This window comes from Pinus tabuliformis, chromosome 5_1, assembly GCF_031772625.1.
Source record: "Pinus tabuliformis cultivar Carrire ecotype Pingquan chromosome 5_1, CPIR1, whole genome shotgun sequence".
Lineage (NCBI taxonomy): Eukaryota > Viridiplantae > Streptophyta > Pinopsida > Pinales > Pinaceae > Pinus > Pinus tabuliformis.
Window position 1 is genome coordinate 763,127,742 of NC_142305.1, and position 6,701 is coordinate 763,134,442.

A 6,701-nucleotide genomic window follows, 5' to 3' on the forward strand; every position below is an offset into this window, starting at 1 on the left:
AATAAAAATTTTATAGTTTGCATATTAGGGACTAGTGAGATTCACCAATGTTTTTAAACTTCAAGATAATTTTCCATCCTTAAAATTTTCCCTAGTATGTTGTGGAGTTCTTCATCCCTCTTTCTTCCCTTTTATCATCCCACTTCCTTTTCCTCATCCTTCATCCTTCATGAAAGATGCATAACTCTCAAGCATCCTTTCCTCCCTTTCTTCAATATTCTACCTTATACCCCATCCTTCTCTTCCCATCATCCTTTCAAGTTTGGCATGATATGGATCTACCCCAACTACTTTTCCTTCCCTTCCACCATTTTTTTATCGCCCACGTCCTTTTGGCCCATCCATCTCCTTTACTCCATCCTTCATTATCTGGGAAAGATGTGGAATATAGATAGCTCTTTAATCCCTTTAATTATCACTTTCACTTAGACCCATTCTTTGATCCAAATGTAGAGCTTTAATCCCCTCTTTCTTCTCTTTGTATATCACCTTCGCTCTATCCCTTCCATCAACTTCCTTCCTTCTTACTTTTCCCACCACATTTATTTTACAAATTTTAGTAAACAAATAAATAATAAATCATGTAACAAAACTTTTTCATGAATGTCGATTTCAATCTAACAAAAATGGAAAGAAATAAAGTTCCAAATTACCCAATTCACCTCCTTGAATCTTTTTAAAATAGAAAATTCAAGCATAAAATTTGGAGGTGAAGGGAATAAACAATTGGTGTAGATATCACAAACCATATTGATGAGTCCAAATTAAGATATAGTGATCAAAATCAATGTGAGAAGCACAAAGTATCAAAAATATTATTTGTCAATACAATTGGGTTTGTGAAATAAAACATGCAATGCATGACAAAGGTCTAGTAGAGTTTTTACTATGAATTATTTCATATTATTTACATAATTATAATTATGAAAAAAATTTCCAAGTTCTACATATTTCAAAGATTTATCTACAATACAATTTGGGGTATGTCACCCCCAAGGGGTAACCACATGAAGAGGCACCCCCAAGGGTGTATGTTACTAAACATATTGGATATTTTCTTCTCACATGTGGTCATCACACATCCATAAAACCCACTCATTTTCTCCTTCATACCCTCATGCTAGCTCAACCATGAAGTATCAAAATTATAATTTAGCTCAGATGGTAGAATGTAATGCAATTCTCATGATCATTGGATGTATGCATATTTTATTGGGCGTTTTTGTGGCCTTTAGAGATTGGTGACAACGATTCTTACCGAAGTGGGGTTTAGCGGCACTTCATAGTCCCCTCAATTTATATAATTGCCATATTATACTATGTAGGACATCATATGCTCATGAAAGGTGTCATCTCCTATGGTCAAGTTATGTTACTAGGTCACTTTATAAGGTGCCATCTCATCTCCCTTTCACATATAACATTTTTCACCTTGTCCCTTCACATTCATTCCATTCATGAAAAAGGGATTTTTCCCATTCATGCTTAGGTTCCCAAGAGTCATTATTAAATTATTTATGTAAGAATGAAGCCATTGAAATCCTAATTTAACATAAAACTCCCATGGTTATTTATAGAATATCTAAAGGGGAAAAGAAGTGAAAGTAAAATATCAAACAAATTGAAGCTTGAGCTAGTGCCACCTTGTTATGAGTCCCTCCCCTTGTCCTTGGCTTGTATAAAGAACATTTAAATGAAAGGAGTGTGTTTAATGAACTAAACATTTGATTAAATAAAAATATGGGGTATTTTAAATTATGTTGAGAAACGATAACTCAATGCCCCAAGCTCCTTCTTAAAAAAGGATACTAAAAACAATCCCTAGCTACAAAGCTAGACATAAAAATTAATCTGAAAACTATCGTGGATATTCCCATGGGAAATTCATCACAACATGTCTAATAAATAAACTAAAATATATACTATGAAGTTTAAATTCCTTTACATTATGTATTTAGTAATTGCTAATTTTTTGGTTATGCATGAAATATATGAAACACAAAAAGGGAACAATAAATACAGTCACACACCAAAAATATCGAACAAAATGGTTTTCTCTAGGAAACTGTTACACCTTGTTGAAAGGTGAGGTTTCTTTGTTCTCTTTTCTGGCATGGAAATAATGCAAGTACAAAGGAGAAGACATTCTCTATGGAGTTACTTGGCCTATTAGGTTGTTGCAACTAATAATCCTCTTTTTTATGCTCTCTAACTCCAACTTATAGTTTCTCTACTCTACTAAGGAACAAAACACAACAACAAAGAATGAGACCCTTTATCCTCATAGTGGCCCAATTTTAACATATCCTAATAGCCAACCAGTGGCTAGGTTTGACTCCTTCAACTCTCAACTAGAGTTACAACTTTGAATATTATAGTATTTTCCATAGTCCACACATGGCTAGCTCCTTTTGCATGAGTAACAAGGGTTAACGTGCAATTCTCTTGAACCATGAAGGTCAAATCAAAAGGTCAACTTATAGGAGTCATAACTTTTGCTTGTGAACTTTGATTAATGTCTTTCTTGCACCACTGGAAATATATATGAGTCTAAAATAATTCATGGGGTATTATGCTTAAGTGAGAGAGATATGAACTAAAAAAATGTCATTTAATGCCTCAAAATATCCCAAGAAGGTTTTAGACCTGAATTCTCTGAATTGGGACCCACTAGTAAAAATTACCTTGCAAGTTGATTCCTCCAATTTTCCTACTCTAAAAACATTAATATAGATGAAAAATAATGTAATTATTCAATATATATCACACCTCCCATTTTGTAATGCTTTTGGTTCCAAAAATAATTTACTGCATGAGGTGAGAAACTGTTTCCTCTACCTTATCCCTTGAGTACCATTCCACTTTTCTTAGAAGTTTCCCATTTCAATCAATTTTTCCAAAGGTAATGCTACACCTAACTTGTAGTTCTATACCTATTTTGTAAAACTATGTCCTTTTCCAATAGTTCTTGAGCATGTAGTGCAAAGTCCTCTATGGAAGGTGGGACGTTCCCCTCCTCCTCATCCACCATGGAAGGCTCATATATTTCGATGTTTTTCACATTAACCATGGAGTAAATGTGCATGTATGTGGGTAGCCTAATTCTATAGGCATTATATACCACCTTTTCTAGTATCTCGAATGGACCATATTGCAAATCCTTAATCTTCTTACCAGGACCCTGTAATCTTTCCTCATTTAACTACAACCATGATTTATCTCCCACTATGAATCAGTTATTTGTTATGTGTTGATCATGCTTGGCCTTGTATTTTTCCTATGACTTATTTAACTTCTCCTATACCTGTAAATCGATCTACCTCATCTTCTCAATAAAATGGTCTACTCTTAATGCATCCCCTATGAAATACTCCCTCACTCATCCTTTTTTCTCATAAGTGAAGGTGGAAAATATCGAAAATAATATTTGAATGAGGAATTACCATTAGAAGTGTGGATTGATTTGTTATAAGAGTCTTTTATATAGGCTAGATTTTCATCCAAGGTCTTTGTATGCTTCTTATTGTAGCCCATCAAAAGCTACACCAAAATTCTTAATGACTGCTTCCATTTTCTCATATATCTATGGATAAAATGTTGTAGACCTCTTTAACTTCATGTCCATATTATCCCACAATATAGTCCAAAATGAATTGATAATTTTGGTGTCCTTATCTAAAATGATCCCCCTTGATATCCCAAAGTGCACCTAGACCTATTCAAAGAACAATTTTGTTGCTTCATTCTCTTTGATGGTTTTTTTACAAGGCATGAAAATTCACATTTTATTAAACATGTCAAAAACCAAAAATTGGTAGTCATGTTCCTTCTTGTTTGTTGGTAAGCCACCCACAAAACCCATGGAAATGCTTTCTCAAGGACAAACGGGTATAGGTAAAGGATGGTATATACCCTATTTCTTGTTATCAAGATTGCTAGTACAATCGCCTATGCATTCTTTAATGAACCTTGCTACATATTCTTGAATTTTGGGCCAATACACATACCTTTGTAAGTTGGAAAATATATTCTCATAACCAAAAGGCCCTATAACCTTAGATGTATGTGATTTGTAAACTATTATGGATATTATGGTAAATAGTTCACCATGACAACTTTGATAAAATAAACTAAAATCTATATTATGAAGGTTAAATTTATTTAGGTTCTAGATTTGCTAATTAGTTATTTTTTATTATGCATGAAATAGATAAAATGCAGAAAATTGTAGGAAAAAAACATAATCATACACCATCCACAATGAAAAAAAGTTATTTTCTTTATGAAAACCTTACCAATTAAAACATGGCAAGAATGTGAGGCTACTCTGCTCTATTTTCTAGTATGGGAACAATGCAAGTACAAAGGATAAGACACTCTTTGTGGAATTACCTAAGACCTATGTGTTTTTAGGCTAATATAGAGAAATAACTGCCTCTATTATGCTCTTTCACTCACACTCCCATTTTTTCTACTCTACTATATAACAAGACACAAATGCATAGAATGGAACACCTTCCCCTCTCAATGGCTTGGTTTTAAATAGCCTAATATCCACCTAGATGCTAGGTTTGACTCCAACTCTCAACTAGAGATAAAACTTTGGCCCTTGTATAGTATTATTCATAGTCCACGTGTCGATATCCTTTTTGGCATGAGTAGAAGAGAATCGTGTGGCATCCTCTCAAACCATGGTGGCTAATAATTATAGGCCAACTTGTGGTAGGAATATTTTTGCATATGAACTTTGATTGATATTATTCTTGCACCATTTGGAAGGCCTTTGAGTTTAGAATAGATTTGAGCTGAGAAGGTGAACTGAACTACCTTGCAAGCAAGTAAGAGGAGTGAGCCACGAGATTTGATATTTTCATTGTTGTAGAGGGTTGAGATGTGTCGTGGCCAAGACAAGTAGCCTCACATGCCTATGTCGAGAAGCTCTTGCACCCGAGTCTTGCAAGGAAGGCTGGATTAGGTTGGGGTGCCATTACTTATGTTTAGGGCTTGGTTTTTTTGGAAATCGAGTGGGTTGTTAATTATTGTAGTTTTTGGAGTAGCTCAAGGGCCTAGCTCTTGGATGTTTTATAGCTTTGTATTGTATTTGTAAGACATTTATAATAAAATTTGAGGAAAGACATAGGGTCCCCTTCTCTATATTGGTGTACATTTTATGAGAATTATTATATTATATGAATGTAACATAGTATTGTAGAATAATGATTATAATGATGTGATTATTAGAATCATGCGCACAAGATGAAGGTTAATTGAATATTGGGAACTATACTTGTGTTATGATTGCATGTTTTATTCCGCACACATAATATAACTAACACATGAATAAAGGTATAAGTGTTAGATGCATAGTCTAGGAGCCAATTACATGTAAGTTGGTCATTGTTGGTGTTCAGATATGAATTATAGAATTCACCCTTTTCCAACAATAGTTGTCAACCTGGGGCTTGTGTGGTTATTTCAAGACTACCATGCAAGTCTATGCAGGCCACGGTTTCCCTACCCAACATTAAGAATCCAATCAACAACATAACACCATGTAACAACAAGCAATAACATTGATAAGAGTAACAACAAATTAAGATTCACAGCAACACAACTTAATAAACGGTTACAACAATAAAGAAATAAACATAACAGAACATAAATCTATGCACACCACTAATCCAACAACACCTGGTTAGGAGAGTGGGACCAACTCCCTGATTAGGGTTGTGGTAAATGATCAAAGACTGATAAATACTCAGAAGATCAGGATTGCATTAATCAAAATAAAAGTACATAAGTATGTTGTTACATGCTTAGAACTCTCATATCTCTCTTTAGTGGTCGCTTGCTCTTCCAGCCCTGTAACCTTACTTGTACATTCAATGTTATAAAGATAGTATCAACGATTTACAGAGATTATGTCAGTTTTTTGCCTCCAAATATACAATGATCATCGAGACATAAATAGAATATGAAGATATCAAACATATTGGTCCAATGGAATCTCTTGGGTGGAATCATTATTATAGCCAACATCTTAAGATAACACTTCCATCTCATCAATAATAATATATGATGAATTATAGTCTGATGATTATCATCCTTTCAAATATGCAAAGAAACGCAGGTTAGCAAGTCACATAAGCAACACTCCCCTAAGACTATGCTCCATTGATTAATAATTTACAAAGACATGGAAAATAGATATACCTTCATGCTTGATATACAAATTAACCTTGCAAGGACATGAAATAGGTGAAGGAAAAATGGGTAAAAAGGTAGGTAAAAAGTAGGCAAATTTAGCAACCAACATCTCCCCCCAACTAGATTTTCTACATGTCCTCGTGCAGCTCATTTTCTCCGTAGGTCTGGGTTGGTGCCACTATGTTTGGCATGAAGCTGTGTAAGGTCATATCTCGCAACCATTTCTGTCTCAGGAAGTTTGAAACCATCAGTATGAATGATTTCCTTCCACCAATCTTATTTTGTCACATACCCTGGTGTGTACTACTCAAAAGGCAGCCAAATAATGGGAAACTGAAATCTCAAACCTATCCACTAGGTTCCATAGTGTCGGATGCATGCATTATATCACAAAATTCACTCCAAATACTGAGCGAGATTAGGGGCCCCAAAAGGTTCATGTACCCTCACTGTTGATGACGACAACATCCATCATTTCTGACAGGCGTCTCGGG